We start from the raw sequence: 13757 nt of genomic DNA on the forward strand, positions 1-13757 counted from the left end.
TGTTGTTATGCGGTCTGACCGATAAAGATCTTCGTAGAATATGTAGGAGCCAATATGGGCATCCAGGTCCCGCTATTGGTTATTGACTGGAGATTTGTCTCAGTCATGTCTACATTGTTCTCGAACCATAGGGTCCGCACGCTTAACGTTACGATGACAGTTATTATGAGTTTATGCATTTTGATGTACCGAAGTTAGTTCGGAGTCCCGGATGTGATCACGGACATGACGAGGAGTCTCGAAATGGTCGAGACATAAAGATTGATATATTGGATGACTATATTCGGACACCAGAAGTGTTCCGGGTGATTTCGGATCAAACCGGAGTGCCGGAGGGGTTACCGGAACCCCCCGGGGAAGTAATGGGCCTTATTGGGCCTGAGGGGAGAGAGAGGGCAGCAGCCCAGGAGGTGGCGCGCGCCCCCCATGGGGAGTCCAAATTGGACTAGGGAGGGGGGGCGCGGCCCCTCTTTCCCTCTCCCTCTCCCTCTCTTTCCTTCCCCCTCTTTCTTCCTAGTTGGACTAGGAAAGGGGAGTCCTACTCCCACTAGGAGGAGGACTCCCCCTCCCTTTGGCGCGCCCCATAGGGCCGGCCGGCCTTCCCCCTTGCTCCTTTATATACGGGGGCAGGGGGGCACCCTAGAACACACAAGTTGATCCTCGTGATCGTTCCTTAGCCGTGTGCGGTGCCCCCCTCCACCATATTCCACCTCGGTCATATCGTTGTAGTGCTTAGGCAAAGCCATGCGTCGGTAGAACATCATCATCGTCACCACGCCGTTGTGCTGACGGAACTCATCCCCGAAGCTTTGCTGGATCGGAGCCCAGGGAGCGTTATCGAGCTGTACGTGTGCTAAGAACTCGGAGGCGCCGGAGTAACGGTGCTTGGATCGGTCGGATCGGGAAGACGTACGACTACTTCCTCTACGTTGCGTCAACGCTTCCGCTTCGGTCTACGAGGGTACGTAGACAACACTCTCCCCTCTTGTTGCTATGCATCACCATGATCTTGCGTGTGCGTAGGAAAATTTTGAAATTACTACGTTCCCCAACAGTGGCATCCGAGCCAGGTTTTATGTGTTGATGTTATATGCACGAGTAGAACACAAGTGAGTTGTGGGCGATATAAGTCATACTGCTTACCAGCATGTCATACTTTGGTTCGGCGGTATTGTTGGACGAAGCGGTCCGGACCAACATTACGCGTACGCTTACGCGAGACCGGTTCTCCCGACGTGCTTTGCACAGAGGTGGCTTGCGGGTGACAGTTACTCCAATTTTAGTTGAACCGAGTATGGCTACGCCCAGTCCTTGCGAAGGTTAAAACAGCACCAACTTGACAAACTATCGTTGTGGTTTTGATGCGTAGGTAAGATTGGTTCTTGCTTAAGCCCGTAGCAGCCACGTAAAACTTGCAACAACAAAGTAGAGGACGTCTAACTTGTTTTTGTAGGGCATGTTGTGATGTGATATGGTCAAGACAAGATACTATATTTTATTGTATGAGATGATCATGTTTTGTAACCGAGTTATCGGCAACTGGCAGGAGCCATATGGTTGTCGCTTTATTGTATGCAATGCAATCGCGCTGTAATGCTTTCCTTGATCACTAAGCGGTAGCGATAGTCGTGTAAGCATAAGATTGGCGAGATGACAACGATGCTATGATGGGGATAAAGGTGTCGCGCCGGTGACGATGGTGATCATGACGGTGCTTCGGAGATGGAGATCACAGGCACAAGATGATGATGGCCATATCATATCACTTATATTGATTGCATGTGATGTTTATCTTTTATGCATCTTATCTTGCTTTGATTGACGGTAGCATTATAAGATGATCTCTCACTAAATTATCAAGATAAAAGTGTTCTCCCTGAGTATGCACCATTGCCAGAGTTCATCGTGCCCAGACACCACGTGATGATCGGGTGTGATAAGCTCTACGTCCATCTACAACGGGTGCAAGCCAGTTTTGCACACGCAGAATACTCAGGTTAAACTTGACGAGCCTATCATATGCAGATATGGCCTCGGAACACGGAGACCGAAAGGTCGAGTGTGAATCATATAGTAGATATGATCAACGTAACGATGTTCACCATTGAAAACTACTCCATTTCACGTGATGATCGGTTATGGTTTAGTTGATTTGGATCACGTGATCACTTAGAGGATTAGAGGGATGTCTATCTAAGTGGGAGTTCTTTAAGTAATTTGATTAATTGAACTTAAATTTATCATGAACTTAGTACCTGATAGTATCTTGCTTATGTATGTTTGATTGTAGATAGATGGCCCATGATGTTGTTCCGTTGAATTTTAATGCGTTCCTTGAGAAAGCAAAGTTGAAAGATGATGGTAGCAATTACACGGACTGGGTCCGTAACTTGAGGATTATCCTCATTGCTGCACAGAATAATTACGTCCTGGAAGCACCGCTGGGTGCCGGGCCTGCTGCTGGAGCAACACCAGATGTTATGAACGTCTGGCAGAGCAAAGCTGATGACTACTCGATAGTTCAGTGTGCCATCCTTTACGGCTTAGAATCGGGACTTCAACGACGTTTTGAACGTCATGGAGCATATGAGATGTTCCAGGAGTTGAAGTTAATATTTCAAGCAAATGCCCGGATTGAGAGATATGAAGTCTCCAATAAGTTCTATAGCTACAAGATGGAGGAGAACAGTTCTGTCAGTGAGCATATACTCAAAATGTCTGGGTATAATAATCACTTGATTCAATTGGGAGTTAATCTTCCAGATGATTGCGTCATTGAGAGAATTCTCCAATCACTGCCACCAAGCTACAAGAGCTTCGTGATGAACTATAATATGCAAGGGATGAATAAGACTATTCCCGAGCTCTTCGCAATGCTGAAAGCTGCGGAGGTAGAAATCAAGAAGGAGCATCAAGTGTTGATGGTCAACAAGACCACTAGTTTCAAGAAAAAGGGCAACGGGAAGAAGAAGGGGAACTTCAAAAAGAACGGCAAGCAAGTTGCTACTCAAGAGAAGAAACCCAAGTCTGGACCTAAGCCTGAAACTGAGTGCTTCTACTGCAAGCAGACTGGTCACTGGAAGCGGAACTGCCCCAAGTATTTGGCGGATAAGAAGGATGGCAAGGTGAACAAAGGTATATGTGATATACATGTTATTGATGTGTACCTTTCTAATGCTCGCAGTAGCACCTGGGTATTTGATACTGGTTCTGTTGCTAATATTTGCAACTCGAAACAGGGACTACGGATTAAGCGAACACTGGCAAAGGACGAGGTGACGATGCGCGTGGGAAATGGTTCCAAAGTCGATATGATCGCGGTCGGCACGCTACCTCTACATCTACCTTCGGGATTAGTATTAGACCTAAATAATTGTTATTTGGTGCCAGCGTTGAGCATGAACATTATATCTGGATCTTGTTTGATGCGAGACGGTTATTCATTTAAATCAGAGAATAATGGTTGTTCTATTTATATGAGTAATATCTTTTATGGCCATGCACCTTTGAAGAGTGGTCTATTTTTGATGAATCTCGATAGTAGTAACACACATATTCATAATGTTGAAGCCAAAAGATGCAGAGTTGATAATGATAGTGCAACTTATTTGTGGCACTGCCGTTTAGGTCATATCGGTATAAAGCGCATGAAGAAACTCCATATTGATGGACTTTTGGAACCACTTGATTATGAATCACTTGGTACTTGCGAACCGTGCCTCATGGGCAAGATGACTAAAACACCGTTCTCCAGTACTATGGAGAGAGCAACAGATTTGTTGGAAATCATACATACAGATGTATGTGGTCCTATGAATATTGAGGCTCGTGGCGGATATCGTTATTTTCTCAGCTTCACAGATGACTTAAGCAGATATGGGTATATCTACTTAATGAAACACAAGTCTGAAACATTTGAAAAGTTCAAACAATTTTAGAGTGAAGTTGAAAATCATCGTAACAAGAAAATAAAGTTTCTACGATCTGATCGTGGAGGAGAATATTTGAGTTACGAGTTTGGTGTACATTTGAAACAATGCGGAATAGTTTCGCAACTCACGCCACCCGGAACACCACAGTGTAATGGTGTGTCCGAACGTCGTAATCGTACTTTACTAGATATGGTGCGATCTATGATGTCTCTTACTGATTTACCGCTATCGTTTTGGGGTTATGCTTTAGAGACGGCCGCATTCACGTTAAATAGGGCACCATCAAAACCCGCTGAGACGACGCCTTATGAACTATGGTTTGGCAAGAAACCAAAGTTGTCGTTTCTTAAAGTTTGGGGCTGCGATGCTTATGTGAAAAAGCTTCAACCTGATAAGCTCGAACCCAAATCGGAGAAATGTGTCTTCATAGGATACCCAAAGGAGACTGTTGGGTACACCTTCTATCACAGATCCGAAGGCAAGACATTCGTTGCTAAGAATGGATCCTTTCTAGAGAAGGAGTTTCTCTCGAAAGAAGTGAGTTGGAGGAAAGTAGAACTTGACGAGGTAACTGTACCTGCTCCCTTATTGGAAAGTAGTACATCACAGAAACCTGTTTCTGCGACACCTACACCAATTAGTGAGGAAGCTAATGATAATGATCATGAAACTTCAGAACAAGATACTACTGAACCTCGTAGATCAACCAGAGTAAGATCCGCGCCAGAGTGGTACGGTAATCCTGTTCTGGAAGTCATGCTACTAGATCATGATGAACCTATGAACTATGAAGAAGCGATGGTGAGCCCAAATTCCACAAAATGGCTTGAAGCCATGAAATCTGAGATGGGATCCATGTATGAGAGCAAAGTCTGGACTTTGGTTGACTTGCCCGATGGTCGGCAAGCAATTGAGAATAAATGGATCTTCAAGAAGAAGACTGACGCTGACGGTAATGTTACTGTCTACAAAGCTCGACTTGTCGCAAAAGGTTTTCGACAAGTTCATGGGATTGACTACGATGAGACCTTCTCACCCGTAGCGATGCTTAAGTCTGTCCGAATCATGTTAGCAATTGCCGCATTTTATGATTATGAAATTTGGCAGATGGATGTCAAAACTGCATTCCTGAATGGATTTCTGGAAGAAGAATTGTATATGATGCAACCGGAAGGTTTTGTTGATCAAAAGGGAGCTAACAAAGTGTGCAAGCTCCAGCGATCCATTTATGGACTGGTGCAAGCCTCTCGGAGTTGGAATAAATGCTTTGATAGTGTGATCAAAGCATTTGGTTTTATACAGACTTTCGGAGAAGCCTGTATTTACAAGAAAGTGAGTGGGAGATCTGTAGCATTTCTGATATTATATGTGGATGACATATTACTGATTTGAAATGATATAGAATTTCTAGATAGCATAAAGGGATACTTGAATAAGAGTTTTTCAATGAAAGACCTCGGAGAAGCTCCTTACATATTAGGAATAAAGATCTATAGAGATAGATCAAGACGCTTAATTGGACTTTCACAAAGCACATACCTTGACAAGATTTTGAAGAAGTTCAAATTGGATCAAGCAAAGAAAGGGTTCTTGCCTGTGTTACAAGGTGTGAAGTTGAGTCAGACTCAATGCCCGAGCACTGCAGAAGATAGATAGAAAATGAAAGATGTTCCCTATGCTTCAGCCATAGGATCTATCATGTATGCAATGTTGTGTACCAGACCTAATGTGTGCCTTGCTATAAGTCTAGCAGGGAGGTACCAAAGTAATCCAGGAGTGGATCGCTGGATAGCGGTCAAGAACATCCTGAAGTACCTGAAAAGGACTAAGTATATGTTTCTCGTATATGGAGGTGACAAATAGCTCATCGTAAACGGTTACGTTGATGCAAGCTTTGACACTGATCCGGACGATTCTAAATCGCAAACCGGATACGTGTTTACATTAAACGGTGGAGCTGTCAGTTGGTGCAGTTCTAAACAAAGCGTTGTGGCGGGATCTACATGTGAAGCAGAGTACATAGCTACTTCGGAAGCAGCAAACGAAGGAGTCTGGATGAAGGAGTTCATATCTGATCTAGGTGTCATACCTAGTGCATCGGGTCCAATGAAAATCTTTTGTGACAATACTGGTGCAATTGCTTTGGCAAAGGAATCCAGATTTCACAAAAGAACCAAGCACATCAAGAGACGCTTCAATTCCATCCGGGATCTAGTCCAGGTGGGAGACATAGAGATTTGCAAGATACATACGGATCTGAATGTAGCAGACCCGTTGACTAAACCTCTTCCACGAGCAAAACATGATCAGCACCAAGGCTCCATGGGTGTTAGAATCATTACTGTGTAATCTAGATTATTGACTCTAGTGCAAGTGGGAGGCTGAAGGAAATATGCCCTAGAGGCAATAATAAAGTTATTATTTATTTCCTTATATCATGATAAATGTTTATTATTCATGCTAGAATTGTATTAACCGGAAACATAATACATGTGTGAATACATAGACAAACAGAGTGTCACTAGTATGCCTCTACTTGACTAGCTCATTAATCAAAGATGGTTATGTTTCCTAACCATAAACAAAGAGTTGTTATTTGATTAACGGGATCACATCATTAGGTGTATGATCTGATTGACATGACCCGTTCCATTAGCTTAGCACCCGATCGTTATTATGTTGCTATTGCTTTCTTCATGACTTATACATGTTCCTATGACTATGCGATTATGCAACTCCCGTTTACCGGGGGAACACTTTGTGTGCTACCAAACGTCACAACGTAACTGGGTGATTATAAAGGAGCTCTACAGGTGTCTCCAAAGGTACATGTTGGGTTGGCGTATTTCGAGATTAGGATTTGTCACTCCGATTGTCGGAGAGGTATCTCTGGGCCCTCTCGGTAATGCACATCACATAAGCCTTACAAGCATCACAACCAATGAGTTAGTTGCGAGATGATGTATTACGGAACGAGTAAAGAGACTTGCCGGTAACGAGATTGAACTAGGTATTGGATACCGACGATCGAATCTCGGTCAAGTAACATACCGATGACAAAGGGAACAATGTATGTTGTTATGCGGTCTGACCGATAAAGATCTTCGTAGAATATGTAGGAGCCAATATGGGCATCCAGGTCCCGTTATTGGTTATTGACCGGAGATTTGTCTCAGTCATGTCTACATTGTTCTCGAACCGTAGAGTCCGCACGCTTAACGTTACGATGACAGTTATTATGAGTTTATGCATTTTGATGTACCGAAGTTAGTTCGGAGTCCCGGTTGTGATCACGGACATGACGAGGAGTCTCGAAATGGTCGAGACATAAAGATTGATATATTGGACGACTATATTCGAACACCGGAAGTGTTCCGGGTGATTTCGGATAAAACCGGAGTGCCGGAGGGGTTACCGGAACCCCCCGGGGAAGTAATGGGCCTTATTGGGCCTGAGGGGAGAGAGAGGGCAGCAGCCCAGGAGGTGGCGCCCCCCATGGGGAGTTCGAATTGGACTAGGGAGGGGGGGCGCGGCCCCTCTTTCCCTCTCCCTCTCCCTCTCTTTCCTCCCCCCTCTTTCTTCCTAGTTGGACCAGGAAAGGGGAGTCCTACTCCCACTAGGAGGAGGACTCCCCCTCCCTTTAGCGCGCCCCATAGGGCCGGCCGGCCTCCCCCTTGCTCATTTATATACGGGGGCAGGGGGGCACCCCAGAACACACAAGTTGATCCTCGTGATCGTTCCTTAGCCGTGTGCGGTGCCCCCCTCCACCATATTCCACCTCGGTCATACCGTTGTAGTGCTTAGGCGAAGCCCTGCGTCGGTAGAACATCATCATCGTCACCACGCCATTGTGTTGACGGAACTCATCCCCGAAGCTTTACTGGATCGGAGCCCGGGGAGCGTTATCGAGCTGTACGTGTGCTAAGAACTCGGAGGCGCCGGAGTAACGGTGCTTGGATCGGTCGGATCGGGAAGACGTACGACTACTTCCTCTATGTTGCGTCAATGCTTCCGCTTCGGTCTACGAGGGTACGTAGACAACACTCTCCCCTCTTGTTGCTATGCATCACCATGATCTTGCGTGTGCGTAGGAAAATTTTGAAATTACTATGTTCCCCAACAAATAGAGTGTCACTAGTATGCCTCTACTTGACTAGCTCGTTGAATCAAAGATGGTTAAGTTTCCTAGCCATAGACATGACTTATCATTTGATTAACGGGATCACATCATTAGAGAATGATGTGATTGACTTGACCCATTCCGTTAGCTTAGCATTTGATTGTTTAGTATATTGCTATTGCTTTCTTCATGACTTATACCTATTCCTACGACTATGAGATTATGCAACTCCCGAGTACCGTAGGAACACTTTGTGTGCTACCAAACGTCACAACATAACTGGGTGATAACAAAGGTGCTCTACAGGTATCTCCAATGGTGCTTGTTGAGTTGGCATGAATCGAGATTAGGATTTGTCACTCCGATTGTCAGAGAGGTATCTCTGGGCCCTCTTGGTAATGCACGCCACTATAGGCCTTGCAAGCAATGTGACTAATGAGTTAGTTGCAGGACGATGCATTATGGAACGAGTAAAGAGACTTGCCGGTAATGAGACTGAACTAGGTATTGAGATACCGATGATCGAATCTTGGGCAAGTAACATACCGATGACAAAGGGAACAACATATGTTGTTATGCGGTTTGACCGATAAAGATCTTCGTAGAATATGTAGGAACCAATATGAGCATCCAGGTTCCGCTATTGGTTATTGACTGGAGATGAGTCTAGGTCATGTCTACATAGTTCTCGAACCCATAGGGTCCGCACGCTTAACGTTTGGTGATGATCGGTATTATGAGTTTATGTGTTTTGATGTACAGAAGATAGTTCGGAGTCCCGGATGTGATCACGGACATGACGAGGAGTCTCGAAATGGTCGAGACATAAGGATTGATATATTGGACGGCTATATTCGGACACGGAAGTGTTCCGGATGGTTTCGGAGAAAACCGAAGTGCCGGAGGGGTTACCGGAACCCCTCGAGGGACTAATGGGCCTTGATGGGTCCTATTGGAGAGAGAGGGGCCGGCCAGGGCATGCCGCGCGCCCCCTCCCCTTGAATCTGAATAGGACAAGGAAGGGGGGCGCCCCCCCTTGCCTTTCCCCTCTCCCACTCCTTGCTTCCCCCTCCTAGTGGGACTAGGAAAGGGGAGTCCTACTCCCATTAGGAGAAGTACTCCTCCTCCTGGTGCGCCCTCCTAGGGCCGGCCGGCCTCCCCCTTGCTCCTTTATATACGAGGGCGGGGGGAGGGGGCACCCTAATACACACAAGTTGATTGTTCCAAGCCGTGTGCGGTGCCCCCCTCCACCATATCCCACCTCGGTCATATAGTAGCGGTGCTTAGGCGAAGCCCTGCGTCGGTAGCTTCATAACCACTGTCATCACGCCGTCGTGCTGACGGAAATCTCCCTCGAAGTTCTACTGGATCGTGAGTTCGTTGGACGTCACCGAGCTGAACGTGTGCAGATCGCGGAGGTGCCGTACGTTCGGTACTAGGATTGGTCGATCGTGAAGACGTACGAATACATCAACCGAGTTGTCATAACGCTTCCGCTTACGGTCTACGAGGGTACATGGATGACACTCTCCCCTCTCGTTGCTATGCATCACCATGATCTTGCGTGTGCACAGGATTTTTTTTTGAAATTACTACGTTCACCAACAGTGGCATCCGAGCCAGGTTTATGCGTAGATGTTATATGCACGAGTAGAACACAAGTGAGTTGTGGGCGATAATAGTCATACTGCTTACCAGCATGTCATACTTTGATTCGGCGGTATTGTTCGATGAAGCGGCCCAGACCGACATTACGCGTACGCTTACGCGAGACTGGTTCTACCGACGTGCTTCACACACAGGTGGCTTGCGGGTGTCAGTTTCTCCAACTTTAGTTGAATCGAGTGTGGCTATGGCCGGTCCTTGTTGAAGGTTAAAACATCACATACTTGACGAATATCGTTGTGGTTTTGATGCGTAGGTAAGAATGGTTCTTGCTCAGCCCGTTGCAGCCACGTAAAACTTGCAACAACAAAGTAGAGGACGTCTAACTTGTTTTTGCAGGGCATGTTGTGATGTGATATGGTCAAGACATGATGCTAAAATTTATTGTATGAGATAATCATGTTTTGTAACAGAGTTACCGGCAACTGGCAGGAGCCATCTGGTTGTCGCTTTATTGTATGAAATGCAATCACTATGTAATTGCTTTACTTTATCACTAAGTGGTAGCGATAGTCGTAGAAGCAATAGTTGGCGAGACAACAATGATGCTACGATGGAGATCAAGGTGTCGTGCCGGTAACGATGGTGATCATATCGGTGCTTTGGAGATGGAGATCAAAGGCACAAGATGATGATGGCCATATCATATCACTTATATTGATTGCATGTGATGTTTATCCTTTATGCATCTTATTTTTCTTAGTTCGACGGTAGCATTATAAGATGATGTCTCACTAAATTTCAAAGTACAAGTGTTCTCCCTGAGTATGCACCATTGCGACAGTTCATCGTGCTGAGACACCACGTGATGATCGGGTGTGATAAGCTCTACGTTCACATACAATGGGTGCAAGCCATTTTTGCACACGCAGAATACTCGGTTTAAACTTGACGAGCCTAGCATATGCAGCTATGGCCTCGGAACACTGGAGACCGAAAGGTCGAGCGTGAATCATATAGAAGATATGATCAACATAGTGATGTTCACCACTGAAAACTACTCCATCTCATGTGTTGATTGGACATGGTTTAGTTGATATGGATCATGTGATCGCTTAGATGATTAGAGGGATGTCTATCTAAGTGGGAGTTCTTAAGTAATATGATTAACTGAGCTTTAACTTATCATGAACTTATTCCTGATTGTATTTGCATAACTATGTTGTAGATCAATAGCTTGCGATGTTGCTCTTCGTTTATTTTGATATGTTCCTAGAGAAAAACTATGTTGAAAGATGATAGTAGCAATGATGTGGACATGGTCCATGATCTGAGGATTATCCTCATTGCTGCACAGAAGAATTTTGTCCTTGATGCACCGCTAGGTGACGGACCCATTGTAGGAGAAAATGCAGACGTTATGATCGTTTGGCAAAGCTCGGTACGATGACTACTTGATAGTTTAGTGCACCATGCTTAACGGCTTAGAACCGGGACATCGAAAATGTTTTGAACACCATGGAGCATATAAGATGTTCCAAGAGTTGAAATTGGCAATTCATACTCATGCCCATGTCGAGAGGTATGAGACCTCTGACAAGTACTTTGCCTACAAGATGGAGGAGAATAGCTCAACCAGTGAGCATGTGCTCAGAATGTCTGAGTACTACAATCGCTTGAATCAAGTGGGAGTTAACCTTCCAGATAAGATAGTGATTGACATAGTTCTCTAGTCACTATCACCAAGTTACTGGACCTTCGTGATGAACTATAATATGCAAGGGATAACGAAAACGATTCCCAAGCTCTTCGCGATGCTAAAATCGGCGAAGGTAGGAATCAAGAAAGAACATCAAGTGTTGATGGTTGACAAGACCAGGCAAAGGGAAGAAGGGGAACTTCAAGAAGAACGGCAAGCAAGTTGTTGCTCAAGTAAAGAAGCCCAAGTCTGGACCTAAGCCTGAGATTAAGTGCTTCTACTGCAAAGGGACTGGTCACTGGAAGCGGAACTGCCCCAAGCATTTGGCAGATAAGAAGGATGGCAAAGTGAACAAAGGTATATTGGATATACATGTTATTGATGTGTACTTTACTAGTGTTTATAGCAACCCCTCGACATTTGATACTGGTTCAGTTGCTAAGAGTAGTAACTCGAAATGGGAGTTGCAGAATGAACATAAACTAGTTAAGGGAGAGGTGAGGATGTGTGTTGGAAGTAGTTCCAAGATTGATATGATCATCATTGCACACTCCCTATACTTTCGGGATTAGTGTTGAACCTAAATAAGTGTTATTTGGTGTTTGCGTTGAGCATGAATATGATTTGGTCACGTTTATTGCAATACGGTTATTCATTTAAGTTAGAGAATAATAGTTGTTCTGTTTACATGAATAAAACCTTCTATGGTCATCACCCAATGAAAATGGTTTTGTTGGATCTCTATCGTAGTGATACACATATTCATAATATTGAAGCCAAAAGATGCAAAGTTAATAATGATAGTGCAACTTATTTGTGGCACTGCCGTTTAGGTTATATTGGTGTAAAGTGCATAAAGAAAATCCATGCTGATGGGATTTTGGAATCACTTGATTATGAATCAGTTGACGCTTGCGAACCATGCCTTATGGGCAAGATGACTAAGACTCCGTTCTCCGGAACAATGGAGCGAGCAACTGACTTATTAGAAATAATACATACTGATGTATGCGATCCGATGAGTGTTGAGGCTTGTGGCGGGTATCGTTATTTTCTGAGCTTCACAGATGATTTGAGCAGATATGGGTATATCTACTTGATGAAACATAAGTCTAAAACATTTAAAAAGTTCATATAATTTCAGAGTGAAGTGGAAAATCATCGTAACAAGAAAATAAAGATTCTACAATCTGATTGCGGAGGAGAATATATGAGTTACAAGTTTGGTCTTCATTTGAAACAATGTGGAATAGTTTCGCAACTCACGCCACCTGGAACACCACAGCGTAATGGTGTGTCCGAACATCGTAACCGTACTTTATTAGATATGGTGCAATCTATGATGTCTCTTACCGATTTACCACTATCGTTTTGGGGTTATGCATTAAAGACAGTTGCATTCACGTTAAATAGGGCACCATCTAAATCCGTTGAGACGACACCATATGAAGTGTGGTTTGGCAAGAAACCAAAGTTGTCATTTCTTAAAGTTTGGGGTTGCGATGCTTATGTGAAAAAGTATCATCCTGATAAGCTCAAACCCAAATTGGGAGAAATGTGTCTTCATAGGATACCCATAGAAGACAGTTGGGTACACCTTTCTAGAGAAGGAGTTGTCACTCCGATTGTCGGAGAGGTATCTCTGGACCCTCTCGGTAATGCACGTCACTATAAGCCTTGCAAGAAATGTGAATAATGAGTTAGTTGCGGGACGATGCATTACGGAATGAGTAAAGAGACTTGCCGGTAACGAGATTGAACTAGGTATTGAGATACCGACGATCGAATGTCGGGCAAGTAACATACCGATGACAAAGGGAACAACATATGTTGTTATGCGGTTTGACCAATAAAGATCTTCGTAGAATATGTTGGAACCAATATGAGCATCTAGGTTCCGCTATTGGTTATTGACGGAGATGAGTCTCGATCATGTCTACATAGTTCTCGAACCCGTAGGGTCCGCACGCTTAACGTTCTGTGACGATCGGTATTATGAGTTTATGTGTTTTGATGTACTGAAGATAGTTCGAAGTCCCGGATGTGATCACGGACATGACGAGGAGTCTCAAAATGGTCGAGACATAAATATTGATATATTGGACGGCTATATTCGGACATCGGAGTGTTCCGGATGGTTTCGGTGAAAACTAGAGTGCCGGAGGGGTTACCGTAACCCCCTGGGGGACTAATGGGCCTTGATGGGTCCTAGTGGAGAGAGAGAGAGAGAGGGGCCGGCCAGGGCAGGCCGTGCCCCCCTCCCTTGAGTCCGAATAGGACAAGGAAGGGGGGCTCCCCCCTTGCCTTTCCCCTATCCCACTCCTTCTTTCCCCCTCCTAGTGGGACTAGGAAAGGGGAGTCCTACTCCCACTAGGAGGAGGACTCCTCCTCCTGGTGCGCC

This window comes from Triticum aestivum, chromosome 7A, assembly GCF_018294505.1.
Source record: "Triticum aestivum cultivar Chinese Spring chromosome 7A, IWGSC CS RefSeq v2.1, whole genome shotgun sequence".
NCBI classification, from domain to species: Eukaryota; Viridiplantae; Streptophyta; class Magnoliopsida; order Poales; family Poaceae; genus Triticum; species Triticum aestivum.